The sequence below is a fragment of the Bufo bufo genome, chromosome 6 (assembly GCF_905171765.1).
Source record: "Bufo bufo chromosome 6, aBufBuf1.1, whole genome shotgun sequence".
NCBI classification, from domain to species: Eukaryota; Metazoa; Chordata; class Amphibia; order Anura; family Bufonidae; genus Bufo; species Bufo bufo.
In genome coordinates, this window is record NC_053394.1 from 206,309,632 (window position 1) to 206,331,608 (window position 21,977).

Sequence of the window (21,977 nt, forward strand, 5' to 3'; positions counted from 1 at the left end):
TATTTTTGGGTACATATGATTTTTTGATCATTCATTATAACACTTTATGGGGCAAGGTGACCAAAAAATTGGTTGTTTTAGCACAGTTTCTATTTATTTATTTTTACAGCGTTCACCTGAGGGGTTCAGTCAAGTGACATTTTTATAGAGCAGATTGTTACGGACGTGGCGATACCTAATATGTATACTTTTTCTCATTTATTAAAGTTTTACACAATAATAGCATTTTTGAAACAAAAAAATTATGTTTTAATGTGTCCATGTTCTGAGAGCTATAGTTTTTTTATTTTTTGAGAGATTTTCTTATGTAGGGGCTCATTTTTTGCGGGATGAGGTGACGGTTTTATTGGTACTATTTTGTGGGACATACGCGTTTTTGATCACTTGGTGTTGCACCTTTTGTGATGCAAGGTGACAAAAATTGCTTGTTTTGACACAGTTTTTTTTTTTTTTACGGTGTTCACCCGAGGGGTTAGGTCATGTGATATTTTTATAGAGCTGGTTTTTACGGACGCGGCAATACCTAATATGTATACTTTTTTTTATTTGTTTCACTTTAACACAATAATAGCATTTTTGAAACCAAAAAAATGATGTTTTAGTGTCTCCATGTTCTAAGAGCTATAGTTTTTTTTATTTTTTGAGAGATTTTCTTATGTAGGGGCTAATTTTTTGCGGGATGAGGTGACGGTTTTATTGGTACCATTTTCTGGGACATACGCGTTTTTGATCACTTGGTGTTGCACCTTTTGTGATGCAAGGTGACAAAAATTGCTTGTTTTGACACAGTTTTTTTTTTTTTTTTTTTTTTTTTTACGGTGTTCACCCGAGGGGTTAGGTCATGTGATATTTTTATAGAGCTGGTTTTTACGGACGCGGCAATACTAAATATGTCTATTTTATTTTATTTTTTCTATTTTTAATTTTTTTTTTTATTCCTTACTTGGGATTTCTTTTTTTTTTACATGTGAAACTTTTTTTTATTTTATTTTTTCAACCCTTTATTTTATTTTTATTTTATTTTACACTTTTCGTCCCCCATAAGGTCATACAAGACCTCTGGGGGACATTTACTTCACTTTTTATTTATTTTTTCACAGTTGATTTCTCCTGTAACTGGGGCTGACATAGTAGCCCCAGTTACAGGACAAATGCACCCCTATAGAGGCTGTACAGCAGCAATCCTGCGCTGTACAGCCTCACAGCAGGGCTGATCGAGGTCTGTGAAAGACCTCACACAGCCCCTGCACACTCCGGTCACGGCGGTCACATGACCGCCGGGCCGGAACAGGAAGCGCACAGCTAAAACGGTGATTACATCCCTGGTTCATCCGAATCAAACAGGGTTTATACCCGGGAGACAGATTCAAGCAAATTTATATGGGGTTTATCTGAATCTGCAGGTAGGGGGGAGTCCGGACTGCTCCATCCTGTCTTTGGATGCTGCTAAAGCATTTGACAAGGTGGAGTGGTCCTTTTTATGGCAGACCATGGCCCATTTTCGACTGGGGACTACCTTTATTGCGATGACCCAATTGTTATATACCCAACCAATAGCTCGAATTAATATTAATGGTGTTAACTCCTCCATTATTAAATTACAACGCGGCACGAGACAGGGGTGTCCTCTCTCCCCCCTTTTATTTGCATTATTTATGGAGCCGCTGGCCTGTAAATTTCACTTAGATAGTCAAATTCGGGGGTTCGGGGTAGCGGGCGAGAGTGACTAAATAAGGCTATATGCAGATGATGTCTGTAATGACCGGCGTCACGCAAAGGGAGGGAAATGGGAAGGCCCTGTCCAAGGGAGAGGGAAAGATGGTGACCCCTGACTCACCTTGCGGCTGGCACCTGACTGCCCTGACGTCCCTAGACGGGTTCCTCACCCGTACGCCGATCACGTGCCTAAACCCTGGCTTTCCCTAAGATGAGCCCTATGTAGTGAACGGGGCGGTGGGATCACTAGTCTGCACCACTGACACTAAGAGGAAAACACCAAGGAGAGGACAGACAATACAGACAAACATATAATCCCAGGTGGGCGACAACAGCAGACCACCAAGGCCCAACAGGGATCCGGAGGGTAACGTTCTGGAACAACAACCAGGGAACACAGCTACACAGCTCCAGTGGGTCAGTATAGAAGTCCAGGCAGGAAGCTCTATATCTGGCAACCAGAGAAGTGAGAGATGGGAATATAAGGAGGTTGGGATTGCTGGACAAGAAACAGCTGAGGAGGAGAAGCTACAGATCTCTGAGTGAGCCAAAAAGGATTGCAAGGCAAACCCAGAAAGCTACCATTAATAAACAGCACTGTCTTTAGACATAGAGCGCGCAGCCACCTGCTGCGACTTCCTGACCCCGGGTATAATGGAGTCAGGCGTGGCTCTTGACACCCTCGTGACAGTACCCCCCTCTCTACGAGGGGCCTCCGGACACTCAGGACTAGGTCTCTCAGGATGAGAGGCATGAAAAGCTCGAACTAACCTGTCGGCGTTTACCTCAGACGCTGGAACCCACATTCTTTCCTCGGGACCGTAACCCCTCCAATGCACCAGATATTGAAGAGAGCGGCGGACCCGACGAGAATCAACAATTTTGGATATTTGAAACTCTAGATTACCATCCACAACAACAGGAGGAGGTGGCAGCGGTGACGGTTCTAGAGGTGGAACATACTTCTTGAGTAACGACTTATGGAAGACGTTATGGATTTTAAAAGTCTGAGGTAGCTCCAGGCGAAAAGCCACGGGGTTAATGATGGCTACTATTTTGTAAGGGCCAATGAACCTAGGACCCAGTTTCCAAGAGGGAACCTTTAATTTAATATTCCTAGTAGACAACCACACATAGTCATTCACTCCTAGGTCCGGACCTGGCGACCGTCTCTTATCAGCCATGCATTTATATTTACCTCCCATATTTTTCAAATTAGCTTGCACTTTCTGCCATACAGAAGAAAGAGATGACGAAAACCGTTCCTCTTCGGGAACCCCAGAAGACCCCCCCTCTTTGAAAGTACAGAATTGGGGATGAAAACCATATGCACCAAGAAATGGTGACTTGCCAGTAGATTCCTGACGGCGATTATTTATGGCAAACTCGGCTAACGGTAAATATGATGACCACACCTCTTGGTTTTCAGACACAAAACATCTTAGATTTGTGGTCGTGGCAACCAAGAACGTACCCAGTCCTACCTAAGATACCCTACCCCTAAGCGGTTAGAGTTGTGCCGCAACCACGTCGAAGAAGGGACGCATCCCCTTTGAGAGTAACAGGTGAAAAGGGTGGGTGGGAGGGGGAACTCTGCACGTCGTACGATGTGGGAGGGGTGCTGGCCGTTGAAGTAGGCAGCCAAGCCCCTCCCACAAATACAGGCCAATGAATCGGCCTTACACTTGTGGTCGTGGCAACCAAAAACTTACCCAGTCCTACCTAAGATTAGAGATGGCCCGAACTATCCGACGGCGAACAGTTCCCGGCGAACATAGCTTGTTCGCGTTCGCCTCTGCCGGGCGAACACATGCGATGTTCGGTCCGCCCCCTATACATCATCATTGAGCAAACTTTGACCCTGTACCTCACAGTCAGCAGACACATTCCAGCCAATCAGCAGCATACCCTCCCTCCCAGACCCTCCCACCTCCTGCACAGCATCCATTTTAGATTCATTCTGAAGCTGCAGTCTTAGTGAGAGGAGGGAGACTGTAACTGCTGCTGATTTAATTGGGAAATCGATAGCTAGGCTAGTGAATTCAGTGTCCACTCCAGTCCTGAAAGACTCATCTGATCTCTGCTGTAAGGACAGCGTCCTGACAGCACCCCAAAAAGCCCTTTTTAGGGCTGCAACATTAGTCTGCTTTTTTTTTTTCCTTTATATACATATTGCAGTTGCCTGGCCTGCCTGTGTGTGAGGAGCTGCAGGCCCACAGACTGTAGTGTGCCCACTGCCAGTGCTCACCCCTGTCATTCCGTGTGGCACAGGACTTTGCTTAAAAAAAGGCACTTAATTTTTACACTTTAATCTAAGGTTAGTTGCCTGCCAGTGTGTGTCAGGCTGACTTCCACTGACTGTAGTGTGCCCACTGCCAGTGCCCACCACTCATACCGGCTGGCACAGGACTTTGCATAAAAAAGGCATTTAATTTTTACACTTTAGTGTAATTTCAGCTGCTTGCCTGCTGCTAGTGTGTGTCAGGCCGACTTCAACTGACTGTAGTGTGCCCACTGCCAGTGCCCACCCCTGTCATCCCGTGTGGCACAGGACTTTGCTTAAAAAAAAGGCACTTCATTTTTACACTTTAATCTAAGGTTAGTTGCCTGCCAGTGTGTGTCAGGCTGACTTCCACTGACTGTAGTGTGCCCACTGCCAGTGCCCACCACTCATACCGGCTGGCACAGGACTTTGCATAAAAAAGGCATTTAATTTTTACACTTTAATGTAATTTCAGCTGCTTGCCTGCTGCTAGTGTGTGTCAGGCCGACTTCAACTGACTGTAGTGTGCCCACTGCCAGTGCCCACCCCTGTCATACCGAGTGGCACAGGACTTTGCTTAAAAAATAGGCACTTAATTTTTACACTTTAATCTAAGGTTAGTTGCCTGCCAGTGTGTGTCAGGCTGACTTCCACTGACTGTAGTGTGCCCACTGCCAGTGCCAACCACTGATACCGGGTGGCACAGTAGCTTGCCGATAAATAAGGCATTTAATTTTTAGACAGTAGTCTAAATTCAGTTGCTTGCCTGCTGCCAGTGTGTGTCAGGCCCGCTTCCACTGACTGTAGTGTGCCCACTGCCAGTGCCAACCACTGATACCGGGTGGCACAGTAGCTTGCCGATAAATAAGGCATTTAATTTTTAGACAGTAGTCTAAATTCAGTTGCTTGCCTGCTGCCAGTGTGTGTCAGGCCCTCTTCCACTGACTGTAGTGTGCCCACTGCCAGTGCCAACCACTCATACCGGGTGGCACAGTAGCTTGCCGATAAATAAGGCATTTAATTTTTACACTTTAGTGTAATTTCAGTTGCTTGCCTGCTGCCAGTGTGTGTCAGGCTGACTTCCACTGACTGTAGTGTGCCCACTGCCAGTGCCCACCACTCATACCGGCTGGCACAGGACTTTGCATAAAAAAGGCATTTAATTTTTACACTTTAGTGTAATTTCAGCTGCTTGCCTGCTGCTAGTGTGTGTCAGGCCGACTTCAACTGACTGTAGTGTGCCCACTGCCAGTGCCAACCACTGATACCGGGTGGCACAGTAGCTTGCCGATAAATAAGGCATTTAATTTTTAGACAGTAGTCTAAATTCAGTTGCTTGCCTGCTGCCAGTGTGTGTCAGGCCCGCTTCCACTGACTGTAGTGTGCCCACTGCCAGTGCCAACCACTGATACCGGGTGGCACAGTAGCTTGCCGATAAATAAGGCATTTAATTTTTAGACAGTAGTCTAAATTCAGTTGCTTGCCTGCTGCCAGTGTGTGTCAGGCCCTCTTCCACTGACTGTAGTGTGCCCACTGCCAGTGCCAACCACTCATACCGGGTGGCACAGTAGCTTGCCGATAAATAAGGCATTTAATTTTTACACTTTAGTGTAATTTCAGTTGCTTGCCTGCTGCCAGTGTGTGTCAGGCCCGCTTCTACTGACTGTAGTGTGCCCACTGCCAGTGCCAATCGTATACACACACTGGATGTTTTAAAGCACGTTATTCCAAACAATTTAGGAATGTTAGTTGATTTATGCCCTTTATGGATTAAAACCCGACTCTGCGTCCACTACGTAATTTTCCATGGGAGTTTTGCCATAGATCCCCCTCCGGCATGCCACAGTCCAGGTGTTAGACCCCTTGAAACAACTTTCTCATCACTATTGTGGCCAGAAAGAGTCCCTGTGGGTTTTAAAATTCGCCTGTCTATTGAAGTCTATGGCGGTTCGCCCGGTTCGCCAGTTCGCGAACATTTGCGGAAGTTCGCGTTCGCTGTTCGCGAACTGAAAATTTTATGTTCGCGACATCACTACCTAAGATACCCTACCCCTAAGCGGTTAGAGTTGTGCCTCAACCGCGTAGAAGAAGGGACGCCTGAAAGAGAGCAAAAAGACATACTGATTGACAGGAGTAATTTTATTACAACGTAATTATAAAACCAGACTTTGGAAAGCCATTGACATCTCAGTTTTGGGGTGAGGTATGTAACGGCTAAAACATGTGGAGCGCCAACGCCCTAACCTCTGAATGACATGCGCTGGCACCTGATTTCTAGAGGCCGCGGATGCAGTACCTATGTGGAACGAATGTCCCGAGATCGTGGCGGAGTCGCCGCCCAAGCTGGCCACTAGGGAGCGTACGTGGGACACGAACTGATGGGTGGTGAGTGGTACCACCCCAAAGGGCAATAGTGGACTATTTGGCCCGAACCCCGATAAGGCTGACAGTAGCTGACGGAAAACTGTGACGGGGCACCATTGGTGAGACGTGGGAAAATAGGACACCGGGACTGGGGGGCCCACCTGTGAGGTCTTCGATGTCCTCAGTAGTAGCACGTAACCCTTGGCGTTTTGGACCAACTGGCCGAGTGTGAGAAACCTGCCACTACCAGGAGAACAAGTGAACTCCCCAGGTCTCAAGAAGCCATAGAAAGCTAGATAAACAGCGGATTTGAGTACCAGGCTAGGTAGAACCCCGAAAGGATTCCTATCCAGGATGTCAGATAGTTTACGGAAAAGGAGCCCGGTGACAGCTTGCCTACGCACTTGGCCTTGGGGCCCACATTTGCTCAAACCCCTTAGCGTGGCTTTGACAGCATGCATGGAGAACACTGATGCCCGTTCGGGATGACTGACGGAGAAGAAATGCTGCACTCCCGACAAGTATGACTTCACCGTGTTGTGGGAGAGCTTGAGTTCCGAGTGGCAGTAGCCAATGAACACCAGGATGTACTCTACAAAACTGGATTCTCCCTGAGGACACTCCCCCTGAAACCTGCAAAACGCCTTCCACCCGGTGTTATACGCCCTGGTCGTGTTTCGTGAAAGGGACTTGGATATCAAAGCGTGGGCCATCTCTAGGTGACTGGTTACGCTAGTATTAACGACTCGTGAGGAGGGACGGTAGCGCCCGCTACATCTGCCTCTGGCATGACCTGCAAGAAAAGGGAGAAATTAGCCCTCGACAAGGCGTCAGCAGCCACATTTTGCGAACTTGGCACATGCGCACTATTAACATGCAAATGGTAATGTAGGGAGAGTTGCACTAATCGTCTCAAGAGACACATGACATGAGATCACTTGGATAACCCACTATTTGCAATGTCTACCACTGCAGTATTGTCAGTCACAAACAAAACAGAACGATTTGCCCAATGACTGCCCCATACGTGGGCGGCTACCACAATGGGGTACAGTTCGAACAGTGCCGAGGTTTGGAGGAAACCTGGGATCTGTCTCACCTCGGCAGGCCATTCGTCTGCGACCCAGTGGGTGCCAAAAATGGCGGCAAAACCTGAGCTCGCAGCCGCATCTGAGAAGACTACAGGAGATTGACATGACAACTCGGGTATGAACAAGGACACCCCATTCCACTGGCAAAGAAAGTGATCCCACATGTGAAGGTCAGCTAAGGCCTGACTATCCAGACACACTGGGCTGTCTTGTTCCGGGGCCGTGACCAAGAGCGCCAGCAAGCGGGATGATGCGCATGGCGAAATTCAACATACCCAGTAGCGACTGTAAATCAGCCTTAGTGACCACGGTTGTGACTGCAAACCTATGGATGACTTCTCTGATTCTAACTAGTTTGTCCGAAGGTAACCTGGCTAACATGTCCTGCGAGTCTAGTTCGATGCCCAGGAAGGTGATAACTGTGGATGGGCCCTCTACTTTCTTGGGGGAGACCGGGACACCTAACTGGGAGAAACACCTCAAAAACTTCCCCAACCCTAGGGGGGCTGCCCCTGGCCTCTCGATCAGCAGAAAGTCATCTAAGTAGTGGATGACAAATTCACAGTGAATCTTGTGTTCCAAAACCCAATGGAGGGCCTGGGCCAACTGATCGAAGAGCCACGGGGTGCTCTTGGAACTGAAGGTGAATTTGGTGGAAAAATAGTATTGGTCCTTCCACTTGATGCCGTGCCATTGCCAGAGCGCTGGCATGATGGGAAGCAACTTAAAGGCATCCGATATGTCGGCCTTGGACAACATCGACCCGGGTCCTAACTGCATGATGATGGCAATAGCCTGGTCAATTGAAGAATATCTCATGCCAACTTCTTCTGAAGGAATAAGGGAGTTAAGGCTGGGGACCTGGGAACCGTGTGGGGCTGACAAGTCGATGATGAGTCTCTCCTTTTTGCTGAATTTGCCCGTGACCACCCCCACGGGACTGACTCTCCACCGTTGGAAGGGGGGCACTTTGAAAGGACCGATCAAGAAACCTTTGTTCAACTCGGACTCTATTAGTATGTCTACAGAATTAGGATTCCTCTCGGCTGACTGAAGGTTCTTGCACTCGTACGTGAGTTCTGGAGTCGTGATTAACCCTGTATGAAAGCCCTCGTGAAACCCTGAGACCAGGAACTGCACGAACCCTGGCTTATGGTGACCTTGCAAGTACTCCTGTAAACAACTGGTATTGACCACACTCATGTAATTTTTCACTGACTTTAATGAGCATGCTACTCTGGGATGGGCCCTGAAACAGTTGGTGCAGATGTGCAACAGACGGAATTTCCCGAAATTACAAGACGCATAATTGTAGTTGTTACAGATCTGGGCCCTACCTAGCTGAACAATGGGCCGGCCTAACTTATCAACAGAACTAGGAGGTCTGAAGACATCGAGTGGCCCAGCTGACGAGCCGGAAGGGTATGACGATGTACTGGCGGCTGACTTGTGGCACCACTCTACGGAGTGGAAGATGGACTGACAAGCGGAACAGGAGGGAGCTTTCAGGCCCGCAAAATGCCTACAAAACAGTTCTGTATCTAGGTTGGACCAATCTGTAACATGTTGGAACTGAGTGAGAGCAGCTGCTGCCTTGGCTGAAAAAGAACAATGGTAATCATAAAACGAATTTCCTCCATACTTATAACCCAATTCTGTAACTCGGAAGAGGTACAAATCGAGTTCCTCCCTCCTGTCCGGCTTAGCAGAACATACGACATCCCTGAAAAGGCTAAATGCCATGACGAACTCCGGGATGGTTAACTTGCGGTTAAGCCTGTGGTCACGGCCTCTCAGCACCACCGAGACTTCCCCGCAAGCTATGACTTTGTTGTCAGACAAGTCTCTGGAGGCTACCAGCAATGAAGCGAGGTTAACATCCCTACCCTCTAGGATGTCTTTCCTGATGCTGATCGGGACGAAATGAGAAGGAGCCACATTGGGGATGGCCTGGACAGTACGGGTTTCCCCTACAGCAGAGGTAGTAGCGACCGGAACCTCAGGGGAAGAAACCGGAATGACCGAGCCGTGAGACTCGATTAACTGAGATTAACTCAGACTGTTCAGCATGACATGTAACTGAGCAAGTGACGTTTGCACCGTGGTCATGGGGAGATCATCATGACTGGGCGCCAAAGAGTCTTTCCACAGCCGATATAATTCCGCCTTCCTGGTGGAAGCCGGCAAAGGGACACCACTCTTCATCAGCTCCGACATAAGCCTAGGGATGGTCCATGCTCGCAGGTACAGTATACTGCCCCCCTCGGACATGCCTGCTAGGTTCTCGTCCACAGACGCCTCGACGATGTCTGATGCGTGTGACATCACAGCTGTGGAAACAGTAACGTAAGTGACCGGCTAAACTGGACGACCACCAGCATCCGTGAAACTGCTTAGCAACGTATGGAAAGGTGCACTGCCCCCGTGTAGCTACGCACACTAACACCAGAAGAACCGTGAGGGAGTGGCCAGGAACCGCCACCCAGAAATAGCACACAGGGGAAATATGATGTACTCACCTACTCAGAAATTTACACACTGACCAAACGGAAAGCTTGTGAAACAGCACAACCTGGACGTGAGATAGTGCATGAGACACAACCCTGCTGGTGGGTACGTCTTTCCCCCTCCCCCAATGTGTACCCCTACTACCTTGCCGACAAGCCACAATCACGGAATGAGATCAAGACAAAAAACTTGGACCTGGAAGCAAAACAATTAAAGCGTCATCTCTGGATTGTGCCGTAAGGAACCATACAAGTAAGACATGAAATGATTGAATGTGAGCTGCAAGCTAAAGTGCGACCGGCAGCAGGGAGTTAGCCGCTGGCTAACATTGTTCCCCCCGACTGCTCCTAGTGTTGTCACGGATCCCTGCCTATCTATGCGGCACGGCGGCCCGTGCCAGACTTTAGTGAAGGTGAGGAGCGTGGCCAATGCGTCCCCCACGCCCCTCCACGATAACCGTGTGGGGAGCGCGGAGCTCCCTGGCACCGTGGACCAGAATGGGGGGACCCCTTTTGCGCAATGGCCCCCGCCCCACACCAACACAGTACGTGAGCCACGTGGAGAGCTTACGCGTCTCCCTGGTAGAGCGCCCAGTGCGGGGGTGCCCTCCTCCGCCTAAGGGGCCGACCCACCTGCCGGCTGGACATTTCTACCGCGTGGGGAGTAGCGCAGCTCTCTGGCATGCACCGTTGTAGGGGGGGCCCCCGAATCAACGCGGGCCCCGCCCCACAGGTCGTTAGATGTTGCCACGTGGGGGGCCTCATCGCTCCCTGGTAGAGCACCCAGTGCGGGGGTGCCCGCCTTCGCCTGAGGGGCCGACCCGCCGCCGGCTGGGCACACCCACCACATGGGGAAACGGCGCAGCCCCCTGGCATTTGACAGCCAGGACAGGTGGAGGCCTTATGTGACATGGCCCTCACCCTTCGCCGGTTGAAAGACGTGCCGCGTGGGGGGTCGCACTGCTCCCTGGCAGGGCGCCCAGTGCAGGGGTGCCCCCCTTCGCCTGAGGGGCCGACCCGCCGCCGGCTGGGCACACCCACCACGTGGGGAAACAGCGTAGCCCCCTGGCATTTGGGAGCCGGGACAGGGGGAGGCCTTATGTGACATGGCCCCCACCCTTCGTCGGTTGAAAGACGTGCCGCGTGGGGCCGCACCGCTCCCTGGCAGGGCGCCCAGTGCAGGGGTGCCCCCCTACGCCTGAGGGGCCGACCCACCACCGGCTGGGCCCGCCCACCACGTGGGGAAACGGTGCAGCCCTGGCAAGATATCGGAGGCGGGGAGAGCCCTTCCTATCACGGGCCCCGCTCCCACCGGTAAGTGACTGCGGCACACTTGGCCTTCCGAACGGGGGAGGAGGGGAGCGCTGCCTCCGTTGTGGCTCCGCCCCCCACCGGTAAGAGACTGCCGCACACTCGGCTCTCCAAACGGGGGAGGAGGGAGCCTTTCCTCCGTCGTGGCCCAGCCCCCCGCCGGCTTGAGAACCCCCTCATAACGCGACCCGGAGCCTGAGGGCCCCCACTCACCTAGGGGCCGACCGCCGACCGGACTGAACTTACCCTGCCTGCTGGGTAGAAATGACCAGGTAAGAACGCACGCTTCCTGCGAAACTCTGCACGTCGTACGATGTGGGAGGGGTGCTGGCCGTTGAAGTAGGCAGCCAAGCCCCTCCCACAAAAACAGGCCAATGAATCGGCCTTACACATGTCTCAAGGTTTTGGTTGGTACGCTCAGTCTGTCCATTCGACTGAGGATGGAAAGCTGAGGAAAAGGACAAGTGTACCCCCAAACGGGAACAAAAAGCTTTCCAAAATTTAGAAATAAACTGGGTTCCCCGAACCGAAACAACATCGGAAGGGACCCCGTGAAGCTTCACGATTTCACTGATGAATACCTGAGCAAGAGTCTTAGCATTAGGTAGTGCGGGTAACGCAATGAAGTGTACCATTTTGCTAAACCTGTCCACTACTACCAAGACAAAGACAAAGGTAAGTCAGTGATAAAATCCATTGACAGATGTGTCCATGGCCTATTGGGAATGACAAGTGGCAATAAAGACCCTGCAAGACGTGTATGAGAGACTTTCGCGCGCGCACAAGTAGAACAGGAAGACAAAAAATCCATTACATCCTGACGCAACCTTGGCCACCAAAAACGACGAGACAATAGCTCCAAGGTTGCTTTACTACCCGGGTGCCCAGCAAGTGCCGAATTATGATGTTCCTTTAATAATTCGAGACGCAGGTTTAACGGTACAAACAATTTCTCTGAGGGGCAAAAGACCGGGGCGTCCCCCTGGGCCTCTAACACCTTCCCCTCCAGAACAGAGTGTACCGCAGAGACAACCACTCCTCTTTGTAGAATGGGTGCCGGATCACTCACATTACCCCCTCCAGGGAAACAACGAGATAGTGCATCTGCCTTGGTATTTTTTGCCCCAGGACGATAGGTAATAACAAAGTTAAACCTGGTAAAAAATAGCGACCACCTAGCTTGTCTAGGGGTGAGACGCTTAGCTGATTTGAGGTACAGAAGGTTTTTGTGGTCCATAATCACAGTGACGGGGTGGATTGCCCCCTCTAAAAAGTGACGCCATTCTTCAAATGCTAGTTTAATAGCTAATAGTTCCCTATTGCCAATATCATAGTTCTTCTCTGCTGCAGATAGTTTTTTAGAAAAGAACGCACAAGGACGCCATTTGCCAGGAGACGGACCCTGAGACAGCACAGCCCCCACTCCCACCTCTGACGCATCAACTTCAACAATAAAAGGCTGGGAGACATCAGGTTGGATTAGTACAGGTGCCGAGGTAAACCTCTCTTTTAGAGAGGAAAAAGCAATTTTAGCGGCGTCAGACCATTTAGAAAAATCAGTCCCCTTCCTAGTCATGTCAGCAAGGGGTTTTACAATCACCGAATAATTTTTAATGAACTTTCTATAGAAATTTGCGAAGCCCAAGAACCGTTGCAGTGCTTTGAGGTTCTCAGGAAGATCCCAATCTAAAATTGCCTGGACCTTCCTAGGATCCATATGGAAACCTGAAGCAGATAATAAATAACCTAGGAACTGTATTTCCTGAACGGCGAAGACACACTTTTCAATTTTAGCATATAATTTATTCGTCCGTAGGACCTGCAGTACCTGTCTGACATGCACCTCATGTGTTTTCAGATCAGACGAATAAATTAAAATATCATCTAGGTATATCACCACAAACCTGCCGATAAGATGACTAAAAATGTCATTAACGAAATGTTGGAAGACAGCAGGAGCATTGGTCAGACCGAAAGGCATGACTAGATTTTCATAATGCCCCTCAGGGGTGTTAAAAGCTGTCTTCCACTCATCCCCTTCCTTGATACGAATCAGATTGTAGGCCTCCCTAACATCAAGTTTGGAGAACCACCTAGCACCCGCAATCTGATTAAACAGGTCAGGAATGAGAGGAAGAGGGTATGGGTCTTGGATGGTTATCCAGTTTAATTCGCGAAAATCTAGGCAAGGACGCAGGCCCCCATCTTTCTTTTTAACAAAGAAAAACCCTGCAGCCACGGGTGAAGAAGAGGGTCTGATGTGTCCCTTAGCCAAGCTCTCGGAGATATAATCTTTCATGGCTTGTCTCTCCGGACCCGAAAGATTATATAACCTGGTCTTGGGTAATTTTGCACCGGGAATCAGGTTAACCGGGCAATCATAAGGACGGTGAGGTGGTAACTTCTGGCAACCCTTTTCAGAAAAAACTTCCTCAAAGTCCGAAACAAATGTAGGTAGGGTAGCTATGGAGGCGACTAAGCAATTGCTATTTAAGCAGTTTTCTCTGCAATGCTCACTCCACTCCAATATCTCCCTGGCCTGCCAATCCACCACTGGATTGTGCGCTACCAACCAGGGAAGACCCAAAACCACAGGAGTGGGAAGCCCCTCCAGAACATAACATGAAAGCCACTCGTTATGGTGGTCCCCTACCCGAAGGTGAAAGTTATGGACAATGTGAGTGAGGTTTCTCTGAGACAGAGGAGCAGAATCAATAGCGAATATGGGAATAGGTCTCTGTAGCGTACAGAGAGACAAACCCATAGTGTGGGCAAAATGGGCATCTATCAAATTTACTCCTGCTCCACTGTCTAGAAAAAAAAAATAGTCTCCGTCTTAACACCAAAAACAACAACCGCCGGCAACACAAATTGCGATGTTCGTATGGAGGAAACGTATACCCCCCGGCTGACATCCTCCACACAGCCTGGGGTTAGTAGTTTTCCGACGGTCTTTTGTTTTTGAGAAAGGAAGGACAGACATTAATAAAATGACCCCTCTCCCCACAGAAAAAACAAACCCCACGCCTACGGCGAGCCTCAGGAGGACGGACCTGACGAGTAGTTCCTTCTAGCTGCATAGGCTCGTCTAAGTCTGTACAGACTAACTGCTGCTTGGGAGGGGTTACCAGTTGCTCCGGATTTTTCAATCTGTCCCTAAGACGTCTATCTATCCTGATAGAAAGGGACATAACCGCATCAAGGGAAAAGGGAGTCTCATGCAGCGCAAGCGCATCCTTAATCCTTTCGGATAACCCAGAGCAGAACTGACTCCTGAGAGCCGGGTCGTTCCACTGGGTATCCGTAGCCCACCTACGGAACTCTGAGCAATACTCCTCTACTGGCCGCTCTCCCTGTAGGAGTCTCCGTAACTTTGATTCAGCCAGTGCGATTCGGTCAGGGTCATCATATATGAGACCCAAGGCCCCAAAAAATTCATCCACTGACCGGAGAGTCTGGGAATCAGTGGGTACAGTGGGTAAAGAGAATGCCCAGGATTGCAGGTCCCCCTGAAGCAGGGAAATAACAACCCCCACCCGCTGTTCTTCATTACCAGAGGAGTAAGGGTGCAGTTTAAAATATAATTTACAGGCCTCACGGAACGTCACAAATTTGTCCCTTCCCCCAGAAAATCTGTCAGGAAGAGCAACCTTGGGTTCCACAACAACCTGGTTACCTGTAGCAACCGCTGGGCTTGCGGTCTGTAGCAATTGCTGCTGTTGCTGGAGGACCGACGCCTTCAATCCTGCCACCTCCGAAGACAGGCCTTGAAGTTGCTTTGACAACGCAGCAATTGGATCCATACTGGATTCTAAGTAGGTAGAAAGAAAAAGTTTTTTTTTTTTTTTTTTTTACCTACACAAAATAAGGGCCAGATATAATGTAATGACCGGCGTCACGCAAAGGGAGGGAAATGGGAAGGCCCTGTCCAAGGGAGAGGGAAAGATGGTGACCCCTGACTCACCTTGCGGCTGGCACCTGACTGCCCTGACGTCCCTAGACGGGTTCCTCACCCGTACGCCGATCACGTGCCTAAACCCTGGCTTTCCTTAGATGAGCCCTATGTAGTGAACGGGGCGGTGGGATCACTAGTCCGCACCACTGACACTAAGAGGAAAACACCAAGGAGAGGACAGACAATACAGACAAACATATAATCCCAGGTGGGCGACAACAGCAGACCACCAAGGCCCAACAGGGATAACGGAGTCAGGCGTGTCTCTTGACACCCTTGTGACAATGTCATTCTGTTTTTGGATCAGGGCTGGAAAGTTGTCCCGTATGTCATGCAGGTGATAGAGGAGTTCAGTCAACTGTTGGGTTATTTAATCAATTGGACTAAGTCCTCGCTCCTCCCGCTAAACCGAAATGACCCCGAAGGTGGCTCCGGGGTACGGATATTGTCTTCGGATGATCCTCTGGACTACTTGGGGAAAAAGATTGTTGTTCCTATAAGTAGATTTTATGATTTAAATCTTTCCCCGGTACTAGACAAAGTGAAGGGGAAAATTAGAGTCTGGTAAAAATGGTCAATATCGCAACCTGATCGACTTGCCTTGGTGAAAATGATCATTTTGCCTTTGATTTTGTACCCGATCTGTGCCTCCCCCATTTGGATAGAGGATTTTTTTTTATATAGATTAGAAACCTTAATAAATGATCTAATTTGGGGGAGGAAAAGGGTCCGTATAAAGCAAAGGTATCTATGGTTGGCTGAGTCAGCAGGGGGACTACAAAGGTGCTGCAATTTTAGAGAGAATGTATTTGGGCAGTATCTTTCTAGGGTAATGGGTAGGTGTCACGGCCATGCCCATGACCGTGACTCCTTTACCGCATGCGGTTGCCTGCGGTTTTGTATGGGCATTCAACCACGGGTGAGGGCCGCTTGACTGTGGCCTCACTTGTGGTTGCCGCGGGCAACCAGTGTTGTTTTTAGCAGCAGAGCAGCCTGAGCGTCGCTAGGTAGCTTGCTGCCCTGGCATGTGGTCACACCTAGCAACCTTTTGTTAGGTGTGTGTGTTGTGTGCACTGTGTTGTATGTTATTGTGTGCACTTTCCCTTATGTATGTGTGTTTCCCTTCTGTGGCATTGGAAGGGTTAACTTCCTTCCCAGTGTGGGTGTGATGTCACTGGGTGTGTCTTACCTTTGGGTGTGGCCACTTTGGCCTATATATACCCTCTCTCTAGCAGGGCTCAGTAGGTTGCTTCAGTCTTGCTAGCTGAGGCAGCCTCCTGTGCTTTCCATTCCTCTGTGAGAGCCACCACTGTGGTCATAGGTTTAAGTTCAGGTTTTATGTCTTATTAAGTTTATGCTCACCTGTATGTGTGATGTCTGGGTGATGGTCTGTTGGGATTTTCCTATGTTGGTTTGTGCAGCTAATGGTTCTGGATTCTCTGTGTCAGGGATCCAGTCAGCAAGGCTGTGGCAGGTTGGTTGAGCTACTGAGTTCACCTGCCATTTCCGTTAGTCTGTTTATGTTTCCCCTTTTTCCCAACAGCTTGGCCGTTGAGACTCCTGCTCCTCCGTGTCTAGGAGGAGTAGGTCGTCTTACCCTGACTCCTAGCGCAGGGACCGGACGGAGGGTGAGTTAGGGATCCGAGGTTCCTGCGCATGGGTCCTCCTACCTTTAAGGTCGGCCCATGCAGTTAGGAGTTAGGGTCAGGGTAGGGACGCTGTTAGGAGGTGACCTGCTCCTATCCTGTTCTCCTGGCCAAGTAGGCCATAACATCACCTGGCTGCACACGGCTGAGGATTTCCCCCATCCTCAGTCGTGACAGTAGGTCACTTAAGAATATTTTCACTCATTTAGAAACAGGACAGTTTAGAACTTTGGACACTACAGGGAGTGCAGAATTATTAGGCAAATGAGTATTTTGACCACATCATCCTCTTTATGCATGTTGTCTTACTCCAAGCTGTATAGGCTCGAAAGCCTACTACCAATTAAGCATATTAGGTGATGTGCATCTCTGTAATGAGAAGGGGTGTGGTCTAATGACATCAACACCCTATATTAGGTGTGCATAATTATTAGGCAACTTCCTTTGCTTTGGCAAAATGGGTCAAAAGAAGGACTTGACATGCTCAGAAAAGTCAAAAATAGTGAGATATCTTGCAGAGGGATGCAGCACTCTTAAAATTGCAAAGCTTCTGAAGCGTGATCATCGAACAATCAAGCGTTTCATTCAAAATAGTCTGAACCCCATTGAGAATCTGTGGTCCATCATCAAATGTGAGATTTACAAGGAGGGAAAACAGTACACCTCTCTGAACAGTGTCTGGGAGGCTGTGGTTGCTGCTGCACGCAATGTTGATGGTGAACAGATCAAAACACTGACAGAATCCATGGATGGCAGGCTTTTGAGTGTCCTTGCAAAGAAAGGTGGCTATATTGGTCACTGATTTGTTTTTGAATGTCAGAAATGTATATTTGTGAATGTTGAGATGTTATATTGGTTTCACTGGTAAAAATAAATAATTGAAATGGGTACATATTTGTTTTTTGTTAAGTTGCTTAATAATTATGCACAGTAATAGTCACCTGCACACACAGATATCCCCCTAAAATAGCTAAAACTAAAAACAAACTAAAAACTACTTCCAAAAATATTCAGCTTTGATATTAATGAGTTTTTTGGGTTCATTGAGAACATGGTTGTTGTTCAATAATAAAATTAATCCTCAAAAATACAACTTGCCTAATAATTCTGCACTCCCTGTAGTTGTTTAATCCCTAGGACTCTATAGAGGGTGTGGGATAAATTGAAAATGATTTTGCAGGTCTCATACGCTTTTTTCTTTACCCCCGTTGGAACCTATTGGAATTTCTGAAAATAACAGATCATACCTATTGGAGTCATATGGGTATCACTAGAGTGGCACATTTGTTTGTCGTAGATCAGTTTAAAGCCCTGGGGGACTTTAACTTTACAAACATCACTTTTTTAGATTTGTGTATGTATGCACGTTTAAAAACACGCGTATGAAGTTACATCCAATAAAAAATACATGATCACTCAACAACATTTATTTTTTGATTATTGTTTTGTTCACTCAGGGAAAAGGATTAAAATTTCACAGATTTATTCTAAACTGCGAGATTCACTGTCCACGGTTACTCCTTTTAAAAGTACACATAAATGGGAACAGGAACTGAGATCTCCCCCACTTCCCTGGCCACAGATATTTAAAAATATTAAAAAGGTAGTATCTGCAACCAGTTATAGACTTATTCAGTTTAAGATTTGGCACAGATTATACTATACACCGCAAATGCAGGCTAAGTTTCCATAGAATAGAGGTCGCAAACTGTTTTGCCAGAAGTGTGGTAGCCCCAATGTTGGATATATTCATCTTCCATGGAAGTGTAGTGCAATAAAGCGGTTTTGAGAGCAGGTATTTACAGCACTGCAAGGGGATCTTCCCCAATCTTTTGCCCCGGACATGATCTATACGATTTTGGGTCTGTATATACCAGTAAATTCTTATTCTCCTGGTGACCAACTATTTTGGTTGAAGGGCTGTTTGATTGCAAAGGTCTTGATAATTAAGAAATGTGGCTCCCCCATCTCTCCCGCGTTTGTGGAGTGGAGACTGATTATGTCCCAAGTAAAGTCCTATGAGGAAGTTGAGACGCGGAGGAGGGGAGGTACGTGTACACGCTTTTTTCTTTTTAGGATTGGAGCGGACTGTCTATTCCATTGTAGCAGGTGGATTCCGCGGACCGGTCGGGGGGGAGCGGGGTTCGGGTTATCAGTGACGGCAGCCAACAGTGGAAGGGAGGGGGGTGGTAGTTATAAATTTAATAAATAAATAAATAAATAAAAAATAAATAAATAAAAGAGGGGTTCAGGGGAGATTAAATCTATTAGGTTAGAGTTTACAGATTTGGATATAATGCTATTGTCTGTGTTGGTGTAAGGATTGTATCAATATCTATTATCTATGTCTGTAAGTTCTCTTTGTTTTGTCGAATTTTTTTCAAAACTATTTTGAAGGAAAAAAAAATTTATGCATAGGGCGCAATGCCCTCCGCTCACGGCCAAAGAACGTGACACTTTGCACGGATATCCTGCCCCTCATGTGACCGGCCCTACCCCTTTATAAAATCCCATGGCGTGCCTCGGAGTTACTGCACGCCGTGGAAATAATATGACCGGCACTTCAGGTAATGCATCGCAACTATCTTTATGATACTCTTTTAGCCAGTGCGATCGATCGCACACCTGCAGTTTTGTATAAGAAACCTCTTTGGACTTGGTAGTGTATATACCCTCCCTACCATACTTATTACATCTGGTTTGTGTGTGTGACTGACATCCACATGTGTATGGGTACTGCTCACAGTATACCCCAGAACAGCATAGCAGATAATATGTTTACCACATTAACCTCACAGGATCACTCCAGCCTGTGAATGGTTATCTTTCCCTGAGGGTCACCCAGCTAACCTGATACTTGGATTTGAGCCCTTTACGTCGGTCCGCATACAGGCCAGCTAACACTATGCCCCCTGACCACGTGTTCACCCACCCTTGGATTGTATCTGAAATAGTTTACTGTAATCATGGCATTTACTATACACTATCATGTCTTCTAATTATGTCACTTTAAATTTTCCGCCTTCCATCCATTTAATCATGGATTTCCATCATATGTACCCTTTGGCCCGTGTTACCTGAATGGACATATTATGTTTCTTGCTTTCTATGAAATACTGTACATTATAATGAGAAGTACTGTGGATGAAATATCACACATTATGATTAATGAATATCTTGTATTGATATATATTTTTTGTGTTTACATTTATAGCTTGATAAAGGTCACTGAATTGGGCCCGAAACGTTGCAATAAGCAATAAATGTTACTATGAGATTGTACCACTGGTAAAATAAAATATTAAATTTAAAGCTATATGCCATCCTTGGTGTGCTGTCTCCAAACTACTGATACAAACTACTTATCGACTCCTTGGGTGGAAGGAATCTGAAAGGGGACGTGCACCCACAAAAGCCGCTTGAGAAGGCAAGAGGGTGGCCCTGTATGTGAAGATAGCATAAAATCAAATTTTAATTTAGCGAGAACAATTTAGAGTCAGTTTGGGTTAGGCTACTTTCACACTTGCGGCAGAGTGATCAGCAAGCAGTTCCGTCGCTGGAATTGCCTGCCGGATCCGTCAAAATCTACATTACCAGACATTTTTCATGCAACTGATCCATCGTTCCGTCGAGAGAAATTAAAGCGGATCCGTCTGTTCCGTTTTCTTCAAATTTCAGAGATAAAAAGATGCAATCTGTTAAGCAAATACTACAAGTGGCTATAAAAGAAAACCTAAGGTCACTTACCACTCAGAAGTTCCTTCTGCAGATTGCAAAGATGATGCCGGACCATATTCGTTTTGGAATTTCAGGCTCTAATTCTGGTTTTGCGCTGGAGAAGACGTCTTCGAGCCAGACAGCGTAGAAAGCGTCGCTATTGGGTGCATCCAATAAACTCTGCAAGAATAAGAAGGGGAGTTTTTGAAACTCTGTTTCGGAATTGAGGAATTATCCAGAAAAATTCTTTAACTACTTACGGATGACGGTAGAAAGTTTTGATGATCTTTTACAACGGGTGTCACCTCACATTCAAAGACAAGACAACACTTTCCGCGCTTTGTTTCCCCAGCAGAATGCCTATTGTTGACCATAAGGTAAAGTACATACTTATTATATATAGTACCAATTAATTTCTGTCTAAATTTTTTAACCTCTTAAGGACACATGACGTACCAGTACGTCATGATGTCCTGGTACTTAAGGACACATGACGTACCGGTACGTCATGTATGGTTCCGATCACCGCCGCTCGGCGGGCGGTGATCGGAACCCGGTGCCTGCTCAAATCATTGAGCAGGCACCTAGGCTAAATGCGCCGGGGGGTCCTGTGACCCCCCATGTCGGCGATTGCAGAAAACCGCAGGTCAATTCAGACCTGCGGTTTTCTGCGTTTCCGGGTTATTCGGGTCTCTGAAGACCCGAATAACCCGGAACAGGATGGTGATGGTGGTCTGATTTTACCCCACCAATCACCATCCTGTGATCCTGAGAGGTGATGGTGACATCACCCTCTCAGGATCGCCCCTCAGATTGGCTGGTGGGCGGGACAGCGGCAGATTCAAAAGATGCAAGCGCTCCTCTCCTCCTCCTTTTGTGTTTCGGAGCCGGAGGAGAGAGGAGCTGCTGCACGTCGTGTTTCATCGGTACAGCATCACCCCATCTGTGCCCCCCAGGACCCGATCTGTGTCCAGCACCCCCATCACTACCGCAGGTACATAGGGAAAGCATAGGGAAAGTTTGGGTTAGGCAGGAAAATAAAAGGAAAGTTAGTTGGATAAACTTTGATTTCATCACCTAAGTTAGGGTGTCTGGGGTCCACAGCACAGCTGTGTGACCCTAGACCCCCCAGGGTGCTGCCGCTTGCCCTCCCCTGCCCCCCCCCAACTTTTTTGGGGTGCAGGATTTTTTTATTTTGTTATTTTTTTTTGTGTACGCTGACTGTGGCCGGCACTCTTAGCGTCCGGCCACTGTTAAGCGAATCGCACACCCCACCGCTAATCAACTTCGGACGGTTGATCAGCGGTTTGAATTTTTTTTTTTCACATTTTTTTGCCCTTTTTTTCGTTAGTTTTTTTTTTTCTGTTAGTTTTAGGGTGAGTTCGCGAACACCCGTGCCCCCACACA